This window comes from Mus caroli, unplaced genomic scaffold (genome assembly GCF_978045245.1).
Source record: "Mus caroli unplaced genomic scaffold, Mus_caroli_1 scaffold_9, whole genome shotgun sequence".
In the NCBI taxonomy this organism is placed as follows: domain Eukaryota; kingdom Metazoa; phylum Chordata; class Mammalia; order Rodentia; family Muridae; genus Mus; species Mus caroli.
The window spans coordinates 16319626-16343518 of record NW_028227264.1 but is presented as its reverse complement, the minus strand read 5'-3'; the positions used below and the strand labels follow the sequence as shown (position 1 = coordinate 16343518).

The 23893-nt window shown below is 41.4% G+C and overlaps 1 pseudogene; it reads right to left on the bottom strand.

Moving 5' to 3' along the window:
- Positions 1-21100: 21100 nt before the first annotated feature.
- On the bottom strand, positions 21101-21872 carry LOC110303809 (triosephosphate isomerase-like; annotated as a pseudogene).
- Positions 21873-23893: the final 2021 nt, after the last annotated feature.

Genomic DNA, 23893 nt, shown 5'->3' with positions numbered 1-23893 from the left:
CCATGTGGTTGTGCTGATATGACATAGAAGGAAAAGAGGCTGTAGTTGTTGGTGAGGGGCCCAAAGACATTGCCTCCCAATGTCCCAGAGGCCAGCCTGTAATGAATACACATGAGAAATCACTGCACACTCTGAGGTTCCCTGCTGTCTGTCCTCTAGCATGTTACCTCCCTGGCTTGATCATCGGGCCTTTTGCAATGTCAAGGATGAAGACTGACTCTTCCTAGGCCTCTTTGATTCTGTTGTCATGTCTATCAACCAGATCAGCCAAACCTTGTGACGCCTAAGCCAAAATGAAAATGCAAAGTTCGGGGACCGGCGATTATGAAAAATTTCAAGAGACTGCAGCAGATTATTAAAGTGAGCAGGGACTCAAATGTAAAAATTTTTTGAGTGTATTGGTCAGAGGCCGCTGATGTTTTGCACTCCCTCACCAATAGGCTCTGTTTCCTCACATTGTCTTTTTCTTCTGTAAAAAGCCTCCCACTGACATGCCTAGTGGAGGAGCCTTCTCTAGGGGAGAGAGTTCAGTCTGGGCCTGTTCCCCTCAGTGCTTCTTTCCCAGAGCTCTGTTCTCTGCCTCTCCCCAGCCTGGTGCTGATGGGTAACAACAGAATAATGAAAAGTGAAGCAATTCACTCTTACTGGGGCAGAGGCTGTAAAGCAAGCCTCGCAAGCCCAGCAACCAGTGACCAGCTTCAGTGGGAGGGAGGATACTTGAACTTCTCAGTCACACCACTGGTCTTTCCCCCTTGTGGTTTGGCCATGAGTACTGGAATGTTTTTATCCATGCATCCATCTGTCATTAAGTGAGTGGCTGCTATCTGCCAGGCACTGTGTTGATTTCTGGGAACACAAATATGGATGCATTTGTCCCCAGCCTTTGAAGTACCTTCTTCTAAGGCAGTGGTTCTCAAACTTCCTAGTGCTTTAACCCTTTAATATAGTTTCTCATGTTGGGATGACCGCCCCCCCCCCCCACCCATAACATCACTTCATTGCTGCTTTATAACTGTAATGTTACTACTGTTACGAATTATAGGTAACTATCTGATATGCAGGATATCTAATATGTGACCCTTGTGAAAGGGTCATCTGATGCCCCCTCGAGGGATGCGACCCGCTTGTTGAGAATCATGGTTCTAGCGAGACCCAGCAGACACAAAGGAGCAGAGTGGACAAGGTGTGAGACTTCAAGGAGACACAGAGTAGCTTAGGACACTGGAAGAAGTGTGGCTAGGGAGAGGGACAGAGTATGGGGAGGGACTGTTGGGTTTGCTTTCTTGTTAACCACTCTAGTCGATGCAAATCAGGCAGTTAGGAGCAAAACCACAACTGATTCCATTTCTTAAAGCAACTCAGGCTTTGCTTCAGATTCCTGACTAAAGCAGAGATTTTCTTCCATACCCAGCTGCACTTCTTCCTATGCAAGGATCTCTCAGCCAAATTCCCCTACTAATCTCTGTTGGTATCAGGACCTCTGAAACCTGTGACATCACATAGGCGGTACCTGAACACCTGTTGCCAAGGCAACAAACACCATACTCCCAGAATCTGCTTGGCTCATCTCCCACCTTTACCTGTGATTACTTCATCATCCATATATAAAGAAAGCACCCCCACCTCTCTCTCTCTCTCTCTCTCTCTCTCTCTCTCCCTCTCTCTCTCTCTCTCTCTCTCTCTCCCTCTCTTCACCCTTCTCTTTCCACTGCCACCTTGCTCCTCTCTCTCCCAATAAACCTCACATGGAACTGTTTGGCCTGGTGTGGTCCTTCTGAAGCCGTGCGACGATCAAGATCATAACGATCTCTGTCTCTGTCCAGATCTAATCTCTGGTTATTTAGAACTTACCTGGTTGTTTTAGAGTTCTGCCCCAAGTTCCTCTGATGCTCTCCTCTGGCCACATATGGGTCAGGTCTCCCAGTCCTCTTTCTTATGCTTGCCTCCAAACCTTTGTAGAATTTAGTTTGAACCAGAATCTTGTTCAGTCAATTTACCAAAGATCCACAAACTTGGGCATCAGTCTTTATCTCTCCCCATTCTTTTATCTTCATTGTCTGCCTTCAACAAAAATCCTGTTTTGTTCATCTAATAAAAATTTCCCTACCCTCTGGTATTTCATCCTATTAATTTTCCATGCGTGAATTCCCACCCTCATCCCTCAGCTCCTCATCCTCGCTTCTCCTTGTTAGAGAAGAGGTGACCTTAGTCCAGCTGACTGCTGTGCCCCCTGTACCCCACTTTATAGTTCCCCCTTGAATAAAATCTCCATTGCCATCTTTGGTAAGTGTTATGAATGTTTCTTTAACATTTTTTCACCTGTTCCTCTCTAAATATCTGGGCTGAGAATCTACCACAGGTAGTCTTGTACTGGTGGAGGCAACTAACTCTTCAGTGTCCCTGTACTATCTGTGTCCTCTCGAGACATGATCTAGTTGTCTCTTGGTGTCCTCAGTTGAGGTGCAGCATGATCTGCCTGGTCTAAGGCTGCCCAGTGCCAGAATCTACAAAGGGCCTGACCGTCTGGGCATCATTTAACTCCTGCTACTAATCTTGTAATAGGAACTCGTATTTCCCTAGTTATGACCTGAATATAACTCAAGGACTTCAGAAAGTCAGAACTTGGAGGTGCTACCATGAGAGCCACTTTCCTCGTCCACTTGACACTTTGTCAAAAGTCATATGTGCAGAAGACCAGGTTCAGTGTTTAATCCTCTCAGATAATTTCCCCTATTTCCCTTAAGTTCACAGCTTCAGGACATACTCCAGAAAATATTTATGCTTCCCACGAGCTATGTGCCTCTTCCTGAGTCCAAGTTCTAAGCCTGGTGCAGGAATCAGGGGATTCTCCTCTCTCTTCCTGCTTCCTTTTTGGCTTCCCCACCCACATCCTTGGCCCTTTCTTTCACTGTGAGCAGGGAACTTCTTCATATCCCAGATTCTCTCCCAAATCTGTGATATTCCCTGTATATTGTTCTGATGAACCATCTTCCTGTCTATTAAGTTCTCCAATCCTTGGCTTCTAAAAGCCCGTAATCTAATTGATGCAAACAGCTTCTTTATTGCAGTTATCTCTTATGTAGAGTGAGGTCTTCACAGTGTCGAGGTTAATGAGGAAAAAGGTCAGCCTTGCAATAGATAAATAGATGACACGTTATGTGAAAGAGTAGAAACTTATTCAGTAGTTAATAGATGCCCCAGAAGACCTTTTAAAAGTAGCATAGCACTGGCCAGAACTCAAACACAACTTTTTGTTTGGTCCAAGTAGTTGGTAACACTTAAAAATGTCCCTTCCTACAGATGCCAGTGGGGAGCCAAGCCTGTAGCGTTCCCTGGTCTTATAGTCTAGGAGAACAGTAACCAGTAACTAGAGAATCATGCAAATGGTCAACTATAACTTAATGGTAAGTTTTGAGACAGTGAAGTCAGAAGGGCTTAGCTAGGTTACCATTTCAACTTTGATACAGTGTAGAGGCCTTTGAGAAATGGGTATTTAAAGGAAAGGGGATTGGTTGAGGAAGGGATAAGGCAAGAGAGCTCTCAGTGTTGTATATTATGCAACAAGTTCTGGCTTCACATGCTTTTTTGTAGGTGAAAAGAACAAAGAGTGTTCCTATAGTCCTGGAAGTTGTTTGGCTATAGTACTGGTTATCTGGATGAAAACATTTTTTTGTTGTTAAAAGCAATTAAAAACAAAACAAAACAAAACAAAAACAACCAACCAAAACCCACCAAATAAAGGAAGCTGTCCCTATCTCCTTGCCTTTATGACTAACCACAGGGGATATACTCTCTTTGCTGGGGACAAAGACTCTGCCTTTCATCAGCCATACAGCAGAGACCTCAGGCCTGAACTGAAATTATCGCCACCAAGGCTTCTCCTGTATGATGTGCACTGAGCTGTTACTTAACCATTTTTCTTTTCCTTGTTAGTATGTCTTTTACAATGAAGGGGTCCCCCTTAAAAATACTTGGGAGAACTTAGAGCATTTGTATTTGCTCCCCACTGGTATCTGCAGGAAGGGACATTTACGTGAGGATCTAAAGGAAAGGTGGACAACAATAAGGAAACAATGAGGTTATGCAAATGAAGTTCTACCTTCATATGCCTTTTGTAGGTGAAGTTCAAGTAGGAATTCAAGACTATATATTAATTTAATGATTAGTATTCAGGTCAGGCTTTTAAAAAAATTCTCTTTACAAAAAAAACCTTTCTTTATAAATAAAATGGTTCTCTCTTTGTTCACAAAGTTGGGGCTAGAACAGGACAGCTCTCCTCTGATTAAAAAAAAAAAAAAAAAAAAAAAAAAAAACCAGAGCCACATGAAACTCTTTCAACAACTTTTCACACTGATCCAGCAAATGTGGAGAGTTTGTGGTCCTGGTCTAAGAGCCAGAAATCAGCCTGACCCTCTGATTGTCCCAGTTTTCTTCAGGGTGGCAATTTTCAGATCACAGGAAAGGAAGACCTAGGCAGAGTTTAGTGGCCTTCTCTGAACAGAGAAGACAAATACAGAACACTAGTGAGTTGGAGGCATCTCTTGGTTATCCAGCAAAGCATCAAAGAGGAGGAAGTTACACTATGCTCATTCAAGAATCTCCTTAGACCTGAATACATGTCCTTTGTTTGAATACTCATATGCATTAGAATTAATACAATCTGAAATTCCATGAGGGTGGAGAAGAATAACAAACTGAGTACAAGCTGGGCAACTTCAAAAGCTAAAGACAATCTGGGACTGTTTTGGATTTTTACTTCCACTGAGAATACAACTGAGCAACCAGCTTTAGCCAGATGCCATAAAAGTGTCCTATCCTGCTAATAAGATGCAGCTTCCAAGGGTTGACCGTTCTTTACCCAAGCTAAGGAAGCTCAAAAAAGGTCTATAAAATCAAACTGATAGCTGCCTGTGATGCATTCTTAGAGTGAACATTAACAATAGGGTTTTTCTTGTCTAATATTCAATAAAAAAATAAATAGGTATATGAAAGGAAAGCAGCAAAATGCAATCTGCAGGCAAGAGAATCATCAACCAATTGAAAAGGTGAACTTAAGTGATAAAATTAATATAAAAGGTTTTGAAGAAGTGATTGTAATTTGGGGCTGGAGTGGTGGCTCAGTGGGTCAGAGCAGAGCTGAGTTTGCAGAGGACACAGGTTTGGTTTCCAGTACCCACACTAAGTGGCTCAGTCATCCTCTTCTGACTCTCATGGTCACGCAGACACACGTGGAATACACTCATATAGACAGACACATTTACACATAAATAAAAAATAAAATAGGTTTTAAAATAGCTATTGCAATGGTATATATATTAATGGAAAATGTAACTCTGAATAAAAAATAAAATTTGTAAAAATAAGAAGGTTGTTATAGAACAGAAGTCCAACATAGAGAACAGGAACTGTTTGACCTTATAGCAGATCAGAGGCTAACAGATCTGTGAATCTGAACATAAACGTGTAATCTGTGATTAAAAAGTAAGGACACATAAACATTAGCCATGCTCAGTGCTGAGACACAGTATCAAGCAGTCTGCTGTGCGTGCTCAGTCTCAGACAAGGATTAAAAGAAGCAAACAAGTGCTGGTCACACATATGTGTGTATGGAAGAGAATTGTCCCAAAACTTCAATTATTCTAATTGCCACCATTCTTGAGATCTCTCAACAATGACACAGACAAAACATCATAGTTAAATTGCTAAACATCTGTCATAAATACAAAACATTACAACCATTAGAGAAAGTGAGGAACAGTGATAAGAAATGCCACAGATGTATCATCAGAAGAAATTGGGATAGAAGACAATAACGTCACGTCTCTAAAATGGCAAAATAAAATTCTTTTGCACCTAAGATGATGCGTACAATGAAATTATCTTTAAAGTATATATTTAAACAAAAGTGTAATCTACAAAGAGAAATGCTGGGAACAAGAAGCATTTAAATATAAGACTTTTCACCATACGAAAAGTCGTTCTGTGTTGGCAAGGTTGTTTAGTGGGTAAGGATGCTTGCCAAAGAAACTGGCAACGTGAGTTCAATCCCAGGGATCCCGATGTGGAAGGAGATAGTCACTTCTCAGGGGTTGTCTCTGGTGTCTACAAATGTCCTATTCTCTCTCTCTCTCTCTCTCTCTCTCTCTCTCTCTCTCTCTCACACACACACACACACACACACACACACACTATATGTATAAAATTGTTCAAAGATAATTATTTAAAGGGAAAAATAATGACTATCTAATTTGTAAACTTTAGAACCTAGGAGCATGTAAAGAGAGATGATGATGGGAAGGAAGGGGTGAAAGTGATTTCTATGGGATCAGGAGGCAATGGCAGTGCACTGCTATGGGGTCATGTTGTTTTCATGTTCATAACAAAACCCCTGACAAAACAAAAATGTATAGCAAATAAGTCAATTACATAAGTCGCATCCTCATTGTGAAAGGAGAAAAGGGGAGTCAGACAAGGTGGCTCACACTTAGAACCACATCATTCTGGAGGCTGAGGCAGGAGATTATCCTAAGTTCAGGCCCAGCTTGGACTATATAGTAAGCCCTAGTCTTGAGAAATAGTTGAGAGAGTGGGAAAAATAAGGAATAAATGGGAAAAATAGGGTGGTAGACATAATTTTATAAAAATTGTACTAAAAGTTAAGAGTCTACATATTACATTTGGCTTCCATGTTCTTATGCTTGGTTCCATTGGTGTTAAAAGACGGAGATTGCTGATTTTATAAAAGAAACCCATGGCCTGCTGCCAGCTATTATAGAAAATGCCCCTTAACCAACTGAGATCTATGAGATCCAGAACGTTTAAAGTAAAGGGACTACTGGGCTGGGCATCCTAACATGCGTCCTTAATCTCAGCATTTGGGTTGCCAAGGCAGGTGAATTTCTGTTAGTTCAAGGTTAGTCAGGGCTACATAGTGAGACCATGTCTCAAAAAAACAAAAACAAAAACAAAACCAACCAACCAAACAAACAAAAAAACCCTCTAGAAATATGAGAGAACTTGTAGCAGAAATCTCAAGAAAGAGAAACTGACTTTGTTAATAGCAGGAAAAAATTAGAGGCCAATAAAGCCACTTCATAATGATGGTAGCCAATTCAACAAGAACTCATAACTACCTGAAAAATGTTTACTTTTGATTATAGACTTCAAATTAGATTAAAACAGCTGGGACAGTGTTCAGTGGTTAGAGGTCTTGCTTGGCAGATTTGAGGTCCTAGGTTCAATTCTCAGGACAGTTGAAAAATTAATAATAAAAACCATTAAAATTGATTATGAGAAGTAGTATTGAAACAACTACAGGTGGGAAAATGTTGATAGTGCTTTTCTCTTAGTACCTGACAGGAAAATAAATGGTAAAGATCCAGTGAGCTGTACAGCACCATCGGCCCACTTGGCCTGAAGGAATGCTACATCCAATAAACTCAGAGCATACTTTGCAAATACAAATGCGACATCTGCCATGCAGATCACATTCTGGACCACAAAATGTATCTACAGTTTTAATGCCCTCTTATGATGTGGAGCATGTCCTGTGTCCTCTGCCAAACGTAGAATTAAAATAAAGGCAATAGAAAACAGGATATAATAGAATCTGCAGATATTCCAAAATTAGCCAACACATTTCTGAATATCTCATTAGTTTCAAGGAAACACAGGTCAGACTTTCTGTTTTGTTTTTGTTTTGCTTTGTTCGGTTTGGTTTTGGTTTGTGTTTGTTTTTGTTTTTGTTTTGTTGAGCAAGTTCTAGAATGAATAGACCAGAGCTATCAAACAAACACCATGCCAGTCTTCAAACAACATAGTTCATACCTAAACTACAATAGCATATTATTCATCACTAATTCTAGAAGCTGCTCACTGCAGTGTCAGATTGTTAGCCCTGAAGCATCAGGCAAATAACAGGTATATATCAGGAGTTGGAGTCATCCCTATTACTTTTTCCAAATCCTAGTGGCTACTGGTTGCTAGGCATCTCAGACTCAGTTCACCTATATACCATTTTAAAGATGTTTCCTCTTTGTTACTGAGAAATTTACAGGAAACCTTAAAAAAATGGATGAGCCAAAGAAAGAATTGGTCAACAAAGATGAAAGTACAATTACCAAGCTGCTGTAAATTTAAAATGTAGGAAGTGAAAGATGTGAATTGAAGACAAATGAAAAAAAAAATGCCTAACATGGGGATGTTAACATTGTCACCTTTTGTGGGGAATTTGGTGCAAGTGTCATAAGGTGACTGCTTATGATGAAAAGGATGAAAGTATTCCAAAAGAGATGACACTAGGCTCCAATCCAAGTGCTCGGGACCTGAGACTGCATTAGTTAGGGAAGCAGAAACCGGCCTGAGTAGGGCCACAGGCCTCATCCGGCCGGATCAGCCCCGGGGTAGCGGGAGCGCAGGGTTGCCTGACACCCGCCAGCTACCCACGACCCCCGCCGCAGGATTTTGGGACTGCTGGTGAGTGGAACACAGCTTCTGCTCCAGTCCACTCACGCGGGACCTGAGACTGCTCTGGTTGGGGAGAGAGAAAGCCGGCCTACATAGGGCCACAACCCTCTTCCCGTCAGAAAAGCACCGGGGCAGCTGGGGCGCAGGGTCGGCTGACACTCCCCAGCTACCCACAACACCCGCCACAGGATCTTAAGACTTCTGGTGAGTGGAGCACAGCTTCTGCTCCAATCCAATTGCGCGGGACCTGAGACTGCATTAGTTAGGGAAGCAGAAACCGGCCTGAGTAGGGCCACAGGCCTCATCTGGCCGGATCAGCGCCGGGGTAGCAGGAGAGCAGGGTTGCCTGACACCCGCCAGCTACCCAAGACCCCCGCCACAGGATTTTGGGACTGCTGGTGAGTGGAACACAGCTTCTGCTCCAATCTTTAAACAGTGACAACGATAACAACTAACCCCAGAGATTACCAGATGGCGAAAGGTAAACGTAATAATCTTTAGATATCTGCCAGATCCATTTGATTCATAATTTCTGTTAGTTTCACTGTGTCCCTGTTTAGTTTCTGTTTCCATGATCTGTCCATTGGTGAAAGTGGTGTGTTGAAGTCTCCCACTATTATTGTATGAGGTGCAATGTGTGCTTTGAGATTTACTAAAGTTTCTTTAATGAATGTGGCTGCCTGAGACTATGTTAATGACATTAAAGTCATTAACACCATCATCAGAACCCAGCACCCCCACTTCGCCCAGTCCAGGGCACCCCAACACACCGGAAAAGCTAGACACGGATTTAAAAGCATATCTCCTGATGATGATAGAGGACTTCAAGAAGGACTTTAATAACACACTTAAAGAAATGCAGGAGAACACTGCTAAACAGGCAGAAGACAATAAAGAGGAAGCACAAAAATCCCTTAAAGAATTGCAGGAGAACACTGCTAAAGAGTTACAAATCCTTAAAGAAAAACAGGATAACATAATCAAACAGGTAGAAGTCCTTACAGAAAAACAGGAAAACACATCCAAACAGATGATGGAAATGAACAAAACCATACTAGACCTAAAAAGGGAAGTAGACACAATAAAGAAAACCCAAAATGAGGCAACACTGGAGATAGAAACCCTAGGAAAGAAATCTGGAACCATAGATACGAGCATCAGCAACAGAATACAAGAGATGGAAGAGAGAATCTCAGGTGCAGAAGATTCCATAGAGAACATCGGCACAACAATCAAGGAAAATGTAAAAATGCAAAAAGATCCTAACTCAAAACATCCAAGAAATACAGGACACAATGAGAAGACCAAACCTACGGATAATAGGAGTGGATGAGAATGAAGATTTTCAACTCAAAGGACCAGCAAACATCTTCAACAAAATTATAGAAGAAAACTTCCCAAATCTAAAGAAAGAGATGCCCATGAACATACAAGAAGCCTACAGAACTCCAAATAGACTGGACCAGAAAAGAAATACCTCCCGACACATTATAATCAGAACAACAAATGCTCTAAATAAAGATAGAATACTAAAAGCAGTAAGAGAAAAAGGCCAAGTAACATATAAAGGCAAGCCTATCAGAATTACACCAGATTTTTCACCAGAGACTATGAAAGCCAGAAGATCCTGGACGGATGTTATACAGACACTAAAAGAACACAAATTCCAGCCCAGGCTACTATACCCAGCCAAACTCTCAATTAACATAGATGGAGAAACCAAAGTATTCCACGACAAAACCAAATTCACACATTATCTCTCCACGAATCCAGCCCTTCAAAGGATAATAACAGAAAAAAACCAATACAAGGACAGGAACCACGCCCTAGAAACAACAAGAAGGTAATCCCTCAACAAACCTAAAAGAAGACAGCCACAAGAACAAAATGCCAACTTTAACAACAAAAATAACAGGAAACAACAATTACTTTTCCTTAATATCTCTTAATATCAATGGACTCAACTCCCCGATAAAAAGACATAGACTAACAAACTGGCTACACAAACAAGACCCAACATTTTGCTGCTTACAGGAAACTCATCTCAGAGAAAAGGATAGACACTACCTCAGAATGAAAGGATGGAAAACAATTTTCCAAGCAAATGGCATGAAGAAACAAGCTGGAGTAGCCATTCTAATATCTGATAAGATTGACTTCCAACCCAAAGTCATTAAAAAAGACAGGGAGGGACACTTCATACTCATCAAAGGTAAATCCTCCAAGAGGAACTATCAATCCTGAATATCTATGCTCCAAATACAAAGGCAGCCACATTCATTAAAGAAACTTTAGTAAATCTCAAAGCACACATTGCACCTCATACAATAATAGTGGGAGACTTCAACACACCACTTTCACCAATGGACAGATCATGGAAACAGAAACTAAACAGGGACACAGTGAAACTAACAGAAATTATGAATCAAATGGATCTGGCAGATATCTACAGAACATTCTATCCTAAAACAAAAGGATATACCTTCTTCTCAGCACCTCATGGTACCTTCTCCAAAATTGACCACATAATTGGTCACAAAGCAGGCCTCAACAGATACAAAAATATTGAAATGGTCCCATGCATCCTATCAGATCACCATGGACTAAGGCTGATCTTCAATAACAAAATAAATAATAGAAAGCCAACCTTCACGTGGAAACTGAACAACACTCTTCTCAATGATACCTTGGTCAAGGAAGGAATAAAGAAAGAAATTAAGGACTTTTTAGAGTTCAATGAAAATGAAGCCACAACATACCCAAACTTATGGGACGCAATGAAAGCATTTCTAAGAGGAAAACTCATAGCTCTGAGTGCCTCCAAAAGGAAACTAGAGAGAGCACACATTAGCAGCTTGACAACACACCTAAAAGCACTAGAACAAAAGGAAGCAAATTCACCCAAGAGGAGTAGATGGCAGGAAATAATCAAACTCAGGGGTGAAATCAACCAAGTGGAAACAAGAAAAACTATTCAAAGAATCAACCAATCAAGGAGCTGGTTCTTTGAGAAAATCAACAAGATAGATAAACCCTTAGCCAGACTCATTAGAGGGCACAGGGAAAGCATCCTAATTAACAAAATCAGAAATGAAAAAGGAGACATAACAACAGATCCTGAAGACATCCAAAACACCATCAGATCCTTCTACCAAAGGCTATACTCAACAAAACTGGAGAACCTGGATGAAATGGAGAAGTTCCTAGACAGATACCAGGTACCAAAGTTGAATCAAGATCAGGTTAATGATCTAAACAGCCCTATATCCCCCAAAGAAATAGAAGCAGTCATTAATAGTCTCCCAACTAAAAAAAGCCCAGGACCAGATGGGTTTAGTGCAGAGTTCTATCAGACCTTCAAAGAAGATCTAATCCCAGTTCTTCACAAACTATTCCACAAAATAGAAACAGAAGGTACTCTACCCAACTCCTTCTATGAAGCCACAATTACTCTGATACCTAAACCACAAAAAGACCCAACAAAGATAGAAAACTTCAGACCAATATCCCTTATGAATATTGATGCAAAAATACTCAATAAAGTTCTTGCTAACCGAATCCAAGAACACATCAAAACAATCATCCATCCTGACCAAGTAGGTTTCATCCCAGGGATGCAGGGATGGTTCAATATACGGAAATCCATCAACGTAATCCAGTATATAAACAAACTCAAAGACAAAAACCACATGGTCATCTCCTTAGATGCGGAAAAAGCATTTGACAAGATCCAACACCCATTCATGATAAAAGTCTTGGAAAGATCAGGAATTCAAGGCCCATACCTAAACATGATAAAAGCAATCTACAGCAAACCAGTAGCCAACATCAAAGTAAATGGTGAGAAGCTTGAAGCAATCCCTCTAAAATCAGGGACTAGACAAGGCTGTCCACTTTCTCCATACCTATTCAACATTGTACTTGAAGTCCTAGCCAGAGCAATTCGACAACAAAAGGAGATCAAAGGGATACAAATTGGAAAAGATGAAGTCAAAATATCACTCTTTGCAGATGATATGATAGTATATATAAGTGACCCTAAAAATTCCACCAGAGAACTCCTAAGCCTGATAAACAGCTTCGGTGAAGTAGCTGGATATAAAATTAACTCAAACAAATCAATGGCCTTTCTCTACACAAAGAATAAACAGGCTGAGAAAGAAATTAGGGAAACAACACCCTTCTCAATAGTCACAAATAATATAAAATATCTTGGCGTGACTCTAACTAAGGAAGTGAAAGATCTGTATAATAAAAACTTCAAGTCTCTGAAGAAAGAAATTCTAGAAGATCTCAGGAGATGGAAAGATCTCCCATGCTCATGGATTGGCAGGATCAACATTGTAAAAATGGCTATCTTGCCAAAAGCAATCTACAGATTCAATGCAATCCCCATCAAAATTCCAAATCAATTCTTCAACGAATTAGAAAGTGCAATCTGCAAATTCATCTGGAATAACAAAAAACCTAGGATAGCAAAAACTCTTCTCAAGGATAAAAGAACCTCTGGTGGAATCACCATGCCGGACCTAAAGCTCTACTACAGAGCAATTGTGATAAAAACTGCATGGTACTGGTATAGTGACAGACAAATAGGCCAATGGAATAGAATTGAAGACCCAGAAATGAACCCACACACCTACGGTCACTTGATCTTCCACAAGGGAGCTAAAAACATCCAGTGGAAGAAAGACAGCATTTTCAACAAATGGTGCTGGCACAACTGGTTGTTAACATGTAGAAGAATGCGAATCGATCCATTCCTATCTCCTTGTACTAAGGTGAAGTCTAAGTGGATCAAGGAACTTCACATAAAACCAGAGACACTGAAACTTATAGAGGAGAAAGTGGGGAAAAGCCTTGAAGATATGGGCACAGGGGAAAAATTCCTGAATAGAACAGTAATGGCTTGTGCTGTAAGATCGAGAATTGACAAGTGGGACCTCATGAAACTACAAAGCTTCTGCAAGGCTAAAGACACCATCAATAAGACAAAAAAATCACCAACAGATTGGGAAAGGATCTTCACCTATCCTAAATCAGATAAGGGACTAATATCCACTATATATAAAGAACTCAAGAAGGTGGACTCCAGAAAGTCAAATAACCCCATTAAAAAATGGGGCTCAGAACTGAACAAAGAATTCTCACCTGAGGAATACCGAATGGCAGAGAAACACCTGAAAAAATGTTCAACATCCTTAATCATCAGGGAAATGCAAATCAAAACAACCCTGAGATTCCACCTCACACCAGTCAGAATGGCTAAGGTCAAAAATTCAGGTGACAGCAGATGCTGGCGAGGATGTGGAGAAAGAGGAACACTCCTCCATTGTTGGTGGGATTGCAAGCTTGTACAACCACTCTGGAAATCAGTCTGGCGGTTACTCAGAAAATTGGACATAGTACTACCGGAGGATCCAGCAATACCTCTCCTGGGCATTTATCCAGAAGATGTCCCAACCGGTAAAAAGGACACATGCTCCACTATGTTCATAGCAGCCCTATTTATAATAGCCAGAAGCTGGAAAGAACCCAGATGTCCCTCAACAGAGGAATGGATACAGAAATTATGGTACATTTACACAATGGAGTACTACTCAGCTATTAAAAAGAATGAATTTATGAAATTTCTAGCCAAATGGATGGACCTGGAGGGCATCATCTTGAGTGAAGTAACACAATCACAAAAGAACTCACACAATATGTATTCACTGATAAGTGGATATTAGCCCAAAACTTAGGATACCCAAGATATAAGATACAATTTGATAAACGCATGAAACTCAAGAAGAATGAAGACCAAAGTGTGGACACTGTGCACCTTCTTAGAATTGGGAACAAAACACCCAGGGAAGGAGTTACAGAGACAAAGTTCGTAGCTGTGATGAAAGGATGGACCATTTAGAGACTGCCGTATCCAGGGATCCATCCCATAATCAGCTTCTAAACGCTGACACCATTGCATACACTAGCAAGATTTTGCTGAAAGGACCCAAATATAGCTGTCTCTTGTGAGACGATGCCGGGGCCTAGCAAACACAGGAGTGGATGTTCACAGTCAGCTATTGGATGGATCACAGGGCTCCCAATGGAGAAGCTAGAGAAAGTACCCAAGGAACTAAAGGGATCTGCAACCCTATTGTTGGAACAACATGATGTACTAACCAGAACCCCGGAGCTCTTGTCTCTAGCTGCATATGTATCGAAAGATGGCCTAGTCGGCCACCAATGGAAAGAGAGGCCCATTGGACTTGCAAACTTTATATGCCCCAATATAGGGGAATGCCAGGGCCAAAAGAATGGGAATGGGTGGGTAGGGAAGTAGGGGGCGCTATGGGGGACTTTTGGGATAGCATTGGAAATGTAATTGAGGAAAATATGTAATAAAAATATTAAAAATCAAAAAAAAACCCCACAGTGCAAAAAAAAAAAAAAAAAGAGATGACACTAGCAAAATCTTCCCCCAGGAGACTCTCTGCTGTTTCACACTATGGAAGGGCAATGGGGCAGGGAGAAGGAGGTGTGACAATTAAGTCATCTGCACCATGGGTATTGTCATCAGTTCAACAGGATCTAGATTCACTTGGGAGATGGTCCTCTGGGCATGTCTCTGCGGAAGTATCTTTATTTTGTTGACTGACATGGCAAAATACCTCCATTGTGGGCGGCACCATTCCCTGTGCTGTACAAATGGAGAAAGGGAGCCAGGCAGCCAGGCAGTGGCATGCATTCCCCCCTCTCTTAATTTGGATGTGATGTGACCAGCCATTTCAATCTCCTCCTGACTTGACTTCCTCATGGGAAGGGATGGTGTTTGCACTGTGAACTAAGATAAACCCTTTGCTTCTGAAGTTGTTTTTCCCCCCTTGTTTTATCAGAACAACAGAAAAAAGCAACTAAGATATTTTACATTAATAAATTTCACCCTAAGAAGTAGAATGCACTGCTCAAATGACTCCTGGTAAGTTTTTGTTTTTTTGTTTTTTTTCCTGGTAAGTTTTTAATTGTGTGAATACATACATATTACACAACACATAATAATACAAAACCTGGCACTTCCCTATCTCTAAGTATGGAATGAACACATTCCCACATGGTAGAACTGTCACTGCCATTTAACTTCTGAAGTTTTTCAGTTTCTATAATGGAAACATGGGAAACTCACATGCATGACCAGATAAATATTTACAAAGAAGCAAACACTCTAATGTGTATATTATTTTAAACTTTAAAGTATTAGTTTCATCATTTGAATAATGCCCTACACATGGATAATAAAAAGTGAGAAATTTTTTGACAGTGAGGGTTTTTAATGCTATGCCAATTTTTTTAAAGGTCACAGAAATTTTCTTTTTATTTTTCCCTCTTATTATTAAGATCACTAGGCATGATATCAACCTGTATCTTCATTTTCATGGCCATTCAGTCAAATCTAAATCAAGGGCTACCTATATATAAAACTGCATGCCATGCAGCAGAAATAGTCCTTGGCAGAAACATGACAGGTTGACACAACTATCCTAGAAAATAAGAAACCTGAAAATTCACCTACAGCCAGTGATGTTGGTCATGGTAAGACATAGAGGCAGAAGGCCAAGCTTCAATAGGCACTAAAGTTCTAAGGCAGTCTGGAATATATGAAATACTGCCTCAAAGCCTAACAAATAAGCTAGAAAACAAGAAAATATAAAAATTACTTTAGGATCTAAGGGAAGGGCTAGTTGAGATGCCTTAAGAAGTAAAGATGCCAAATGATTTGAGTTTCATTCAAATCATTGGATCTCAGAGATACCATGAGAGAATTGACTCCCAGAGATTTCTTCTGGCCTCCATATGTAGGCTGTGACAAGTATACACCTGCAAACACACATATATATATATATACACACACAAAAAAATAAAATATAACTTTTAAAGAGTTTTAAAAGGCAATAAAAGTTTTAAATACAAGAAGAAAAAGGGAATATATAAAGAACATAGATCAATGAAGTCAAATGGCCCAACATTTTTTTTTATTACATATTTTCCTCAATTACATTTCCAATACTATCCCAAAAGTCCCCCATAGCGCCCCCCACTTCCCTACCCACCCATTCCCATTCTTTTGGCCCTGGCATTCCCCTATATTGGGGCATATAAAGTTTGCAAGTCCAATGGATGGCCCAACATTTTTATTCTTAAATATTTCAGAGAAGTGAAGATGTGATCACACAAAGATTGACACTCCCATGCACAAAACTTCTGCTAAAAGTAGCCCCAAACATTCAACAAACAATTGAGACATCTACAAAGTAACAGGCTACTCTTTACTAAAGTGGAATGACCTGCTAAGTTTTCACCAACACAGGCTTTAACGTTACATTTTTATTACATTTATTTATTTGTTTATTTATTGTGTGTGTGGTAAGAAGAAGGATTTCAGAGTATAGATTTCAAAGGGCAACTTTCAGAAATTGGTTCTCTCCTTCTGCTCTTTGTGTTCCAGGAATCACTAGATAAGGAATAAGTGCCTAACCTATTGAGCTATCTCAAAGACTGGGATTTTAACAGTTAGACTTATTTTATGTATATGAATGTTTGGCTTGCATGTATGTCTGTGTACTCCGTGCATGTCTGATACACAGAGAAGAAGACAGAAGCGGGCTCCAGATTCCTTGGAACTAGAATTATGGATGGTTGTGAGCAGCCATGCATGTCCTGGAATTAAATCCTAGCCCTCTGCAAAAGCATCAAGTGCCCTTCACTGCAAAGCCGTCTCACGGGTCCTTTAAAACTGTCTTCTTTTTCAGATTTATTTATTTTATTCTACAGGTTTTAATTTTAAATGGAAATATTATGTTGTATAAAGGAGGACAGTCACTAAAAGATTTGTAGCAAACCATATAATTTTCCTGGTATCTGCTGTAAGGCAAATGACAATAAGCAGATATGTAGACTTTTTTTTAGAGTGATGTAATATTTAAATGCTTCATTTGTATGGTGGTTGCTTGCATTTCTACATTTGCCAAAACTTATCAAACTGTACACTTAAGTGGACTTGTAGAAATAAATATATAGTAATCAGAAGGACATGGTCTTATAAGCTCTTCTTGGATTGTGTTTTTTGATTGTTTATCTGTTTTGAAGTCAATTGTTTAAGACAGATATTCACTCTGCGTAGTTAAGACTAGTCTGGAAATTACTATGTAGCATAGGCTAGCCTCAAACTAGCAGTCATCTCCTGTCCTGGTCTTCTAAGTGCTGTGATTCCAGGCTTGAGTCTTCCTGCCTTGTATTTTCCTCTAACTCTAGACCTTTAAGAACCAAGAGTATTGGCAGTGGGGCTGAGGAGGGAGTGTTTACAACAGCGTGTTCATAATTCTGCCAGAGCACCCTTCTGTGTGGTGTCTTGGTGAAATTGTCCTCTTCTGTACCACACTGGGTCACTGTGCAAGAACTCCTCCCTCCCTTTGCTACTTCAGACTCTTCCCCCAACCCACGGTAGGAGTCAGAACCATCTTTATATTCAACGACACAGAAGTCAAGCAAAAAATGAGGGAAACTGCAACCAGCTGTTTTCTTGTCTGCCTCAAGTGCAGCTCCAGACATGGTTGCTAAGGGAAAGTGTGTTTTCTTTTTAAACATGGTTTACAACCAAATACTGTACACTAAAACAGAAACACCTTCTCCAAGTTCCTTAACAACAAGCCACCCACTTCCTCAGTTTTTTTTTCCCCAGGAAATAGGCAATTGATAGGTGATAGTGCCTTGCCTCTCCCCTAACACACACACACACACACACACACACACACACACACACACACACACACACACACACACTTTACTTCCTGGGGGAATTCAGACCCAGTCTAAACCAGTTGCAGATGTCTGGCAGTTCCTCCATATCCCATAGCTGGAGCGGATATGGGGTTGACACCAGTAACCAGAAGCCGACTGGGAGTCATAAACCTTCCTTGTAGGCGACCTGTGGTTTACTACTTTGAAAGATGGCAAAGCAGACTTACATCTTAGCCCTAGAGCAAAGGATAGCAGGCCTCATTGTATTTCCTCAATTATCTCTCCTAGGTGTGGCCCTCTCTCAAAGAACCAATGTCAAGTAGAATCCAAGGCAGAGTCTACCCCACAGCATCCCTTACAAAAGCACAATGTCCCGTGGTGGGTTCTGCTGGGACTGCAGATCATCTGTGCTTCCTGCTGCTGTGGTCTGTGTGAGGTGGGGAACTGCTGTGTGCTCAGCCTTCCTCACATGCTTTTGGTTTTGCTGTAGTACACTGGGTTCTGCAGTACTGCATGCAAAGCCAGAAGACACCCACCTGTTCTTGGAGAAACTCTCCCTCAGAACTCAGCTTTTAAAGTTATGCATTGTACACCAAGGTTGTGCTCACACGGGCTCTCTTGCTGGATGTTAGGAAGCACCCAGCTTGCTAGGATTCTAAGTTGATTGTTGTACTGAAATATTAGAGAAGGACGAAACAAAACAAAACAAAACTGGTCCTTCGATGCTTACAAGATGAACATGATATGGTCTAATGTTAATTCTCCAAATTAAAAAAAAAAAGTGATAAGCTGCTGATCCCAAGTTTCAAGTTGTGAATTAGAAAGAGTTCCTGGGCAAAACACTGGCCTTCCTAGCCCAGGCTGTGCCTAGAGTCACAGTGTCCCTACTGTACTGTTAAACAGAGGAACACTACAACTGAGTAACACCTAAGTCATGACTAACGGGCTCTACCCCAGACCAGGATATGAGCTTGACTTCAAAGGCCCCTAAGTCACCCCTCCAACCCTATCAGCTTTACTGATTTCCAGCTACTTCCCCACAACCTTTGTGAGACTCCCTCTAAGAAGGCAGAAAAATGGCACCCACAGCAAATGATTCCAAACACGTGAGTTCTAAATCTTAATCTAAAACATCTTGTCTCCATGCCAGCAAAATCTATTTTACTCCCAGAAGTCTAGAGACCTTAATCCAGCCCTGAACTGAAGTAGAAGTCAGGAAAACCTGATTAGACTCTGCCACTGAAGCTGTCATGGATACTCTCAGGGATGACTCGACCGTCAGTCTGGAAACTACACAAACTGTTTCATTTGTCATGATTGTATATTAGAGGAAAATCATGTATTTCCCAAAAAGGCATTGATAACTTCTAAAACTTTATTTTTAAAGTCCTTTAAAAATAAAGCCTGGGGTTATTTCATCTTTAAGAGGTATTGAATTGTGGAATCCTGGATTCAAAATGGTAAACATTTTCTTATTTTCTAATCTGAACAAATTCACATAAGGATAAGTTCCTGTTAATGTTGCAGAAAAAAAAGTCATTTAGCTAACTAAAATACAAATTAATAAATATCATCTCTCAGAGGATGGGAAGGAATTTCCCTTTCTGCATAGCACATTAGTTACTTTAGAGAAGAGTTTCTTTGCCCTGGAAAAAATACCAGACTAACCATGAATTATACTGCCGAAAGTAACGACTGTGAATATAACAAACTCTAGTAAAGTTATTTTTTCCCCTTAAAACTAAGATTTGCTTTGATGTCACCAACATTTCCAAGTTGAGGGTCTCCTGATAATGATCTTATAGTGAGGCCTAGTGGATGTCACTCTGGGCTAATCATCCAAGGAATCATCTGGGGTGTCACTAACCCCCAGCTTTGAAAGCACAAAGGCAGATAGAGACCTGGGAACTTCCCTGAATCTGACAAGGGGTTCCTGGCATCTAGCTAGCCTAGAACAAGAAGTTGTTCTCCCTGTTAATTCCTCATTTAGAAGGTGAGCAGAGCTACTCTGTGAAAGTCTGCCTCAAATAGTCAAAGCAACAACCCCCTTCCCCTTCCAACAATGCCAAAATGGACCTTAGTCTTTGTCAATGACCTTCATTAGTTGATGGGCTTGGGTCCTCACCTTGATTATAGAGAGAAATTCAGTACAAGGGTGCTGCCTTCCACCAGACAGCAAGAAATAAACCAGTCAAGATCTCTGGGAAGAGCAGACTAATGCCAGCTCCAGTCATAAAAAAATTAAGCTGACCTTAGACTGCAGCATATGAAAAAGCTGTAGTGTTAATGCTTCCCCCCCCCCCCTCCCTGAGGTGTTTATATTCCTTCCATGTAGGATGGTTCACAAACACAATACCAGGGCTTCAGCACTGTGGGGGAGGGGAGTATCCCAGTCTTCTTAGAGTAAGAGGATCTTGGCCTTAATGTATACTGAAATTCAGACCCAAAGGCTCTGAACTTCTGCATCAGACATCCGGTAGGGCTTGGGAGTGAAGATTAGAGCCAAGGCCATCTAAGTGACACAAAGCCCACTTCCTGTGTTCCAACCATGAGTTTCCATCCCAAACCAATGGAAGGCGATTTCACTTGTTAGGGCCCAAAGGGACAGTCAATTCTACTCCTTTCCCTCCCCAGGAAGCCACCTCGGTGACATACTTGATTCTAACCCTTGTAAGTGGTAAAGGGATTGGCCTGCTCCCAACCATTATGGGGAGTTGTAAAAGGCTACAGAAGGTACAGTGTGGATAAGGCCACAAGATGGGGTAGATGATGTCATCAGAAGCATGTGGCTGGTGGGAGCAGTTCTGGGCAACCTAGTCCAGGCTATGCAGGCAAGTAGAGGGATGGACAATGTTCATTGTTTGGCACTGATGATGTCCACAGATTCAGGCTTGAGAGATGCACCACCCACGAGGAAGCCATCCACATCAGGCTGACTTGCCAGCTCTTTGAAGGTGGCTCCAGTCACAGCAACTCCATAAACGATCCGGGTGCACTGAGCCACCTCATTATTGACATTGGATTTCAGCCATGCCCGGAGCTTCTCATGTACTTCCGGGGCCTGTTGAGGGGTTGCAGTCTTGCCAGTCCCAATGGCCCATACAGGTTCACAGGCCAGGACCACTGTGCTCCCCAGTCTTTCACATTGTCTGCGATGACCTTGGTTTGCTCAAAAAACAGCCTTCTCAGTGATGCCAACTTCCCTTTCGTCTAGCTTCTTCCCAAATGTAGGCAGAGTCCCTCTGCTAGGGCATGGTTCTCTTTCTGCCCAATCAACTCGTCTGATTCCCAAAGACATGTCTTCTTTCCGAGTGTCCCAGCACGACCCAGGTAGCTCCTAAGCCTTTGATTATGCCAGTGCTGCTTTCCCCAGTGAAGGCCCCATTGGTCACTCTGTAGCAGTTCTGTGCAGCCACAGCAATTTTGGGATCCAGCTTTTTCCTGGCGAAGTCAATGTAAGTGATTGGCCATGCACAAACCACCTTGGTGCCTGCTGGCATGCTGGCTGTGTTCAGGGTGTAGAGGAGTTCTTCCAGACACTGCTTCCTCCTGTTCATCTTCCAGTTGCCCCCCATGAAGAACTTCCTGGAAGGTGCCATTGCACTAAGCTCAAGTCTCTGAAGGTCAGAGTCACAGTATAAACTATGTCCTTTCCAAAGGATTAGTGTGTGTGTGTGTGTGTGTGTGTGTGTGTGTGTGTGTGTGTGTGTGGTGTATGCCTATGTATGTGTACCATATGAGTTCAAGAGTCCAAGATAAGTCAGAAAAGGCATGGATCCTCTGGACGTGGGGTTTGAGTGTTCCTATGGATAGGATACTTGGTACTGAATCTGGAACCTCTGCAAGAACAGCAAGTGTTCTTCACTGGAGAACCACCTCTCCAGAACCCACCTCAATCCTTGAGCCATACGTACTTAACATTTTATAGTATTATCCCTGGTTTTTCGGGTTGAAAACAGTTAGGCTGACACCTATCCTCTAGCATGGGGGCAAAATACAAGGATATAACTCTGGGGCTTACCCAGAGATGAAGAGCAGTTTCTAGAAACAGCCTTGTAAATCAATTAACATCTTGAATGTATTTTAAACACACTTACAGGTTTAATTTGCAGGTGGAAATGGCAGGCTTCTACCAGCTCAGAGAAGGGAATAACCTAACCTGCTTTCCCCTATCTCTGTTTGACACAAGACAGAACAACAAAATTTACAGAAGAAATCCTACACATCTGGTGGGATATCATCAGAGTGAGAAAAGAAAACTGGGTAGGGAAAGTAGGATAAGAAGTAGAAATTCTTCTTCAACTCAAATTCCCCAGAAGTATTTTTCCAAAAATTATAAAAGTATTGGTAATTTTGTACAAATTTACTCTGTCTTTTAAGAACATTTTTCTCCTGAGAGCTGTCTCCTCAGAAGCAGAAGTATCCCATGCTGTGGGATAAGAAGGCCACAGGGTATTTCCATCCAGCAGAGGAAACAGCTCTCCCTTGTACGAATTAAGAATGTTTCAGGCCCTACACACTCAGCTAGGATTGGGAAGCCTTGCAGGACGGTGACTGTCTAGCCCCAGACCAGACCTCCAAACTGGAATTGATCTTGGTGAGTTTTTAAAAAGCTGGTCTATACTCTTACAAATACAGAAATAATCTTGTTTAATATATTAAGGTTGACTAGATTTGAGATACAGGCTTACTCCAATGATGTGACTTATAGAGCCAGAATAATAATTTAGAAATTTATAAAAATCTGTGACTCTCCTCACGCTCCTCCTCTCCATCTCCCTCTTCTTTTACTCCCTCCTCTCTCTTCCTCTTCCACCTCATCCTTCCTCCTCCCCATTTTCTTTCTTCTCTTCTTTTCCTCTGAGTCAGTGTCCCAGGCTAGTCTTGAACTTGTGACTATCATGCTGCTACAGCATCCCAAATGCTAGGATTATAGGCGTATGCCAGAATGCCTGGCTCCGTTCTCTCACTTTAAACAAGCAGCATGAATGTTGCACTGCTTGGTAAAACTGGAGCCACCAAAGATGCCATCACAACACACTGACACTGGCTTCCGATGAACTGTGACATTTACCCCCACAACCCCCACATTATAGACTTGCCAGACTGACCAAAGATAGCAACTGTGAAGGTATCTTCCTCTCAGACACACGTGTCCTTGCATCGCCTTTCAGATGTGTCTACCCCAATTAATTCCCTTTCCAGTTAGCATTTCTGCTTTCTTTTTCTTGCTACAGTTATTCAGAAGAGCTATGTTTTCAGGTCTGCTAGTCAGGCACTTGGACTTCCTAATCTGCAACGTATGGATATTATAGTCTTTTTTTCACATTGTTATAGATACTTCCTGCAAGTGCCGTCTACCTTTGACCTGAGTGTGAAGATATTTGATAAAGCCCTGAAAAACCAAGCAGTTCCTGGAGATTGAGCACTCTTGGGAAGGGCCAGGTCTAGAACTCAGGAAGGAGGAGGTATCAGTCACCACTATGATTGTGTACAGTGGGGCTTTCCCCCTCTTAAAGGGACATTGCAGAATCACAAAGGTAGGGCAGTTGGAGAAGGAAGAAGGAAGGGAAAAGATACAAATCCACACCTGCAGTTTGGAGGTGTGTGGCAACCATGTCTCAGCTCCTCTGAGGAGACAGCCTCT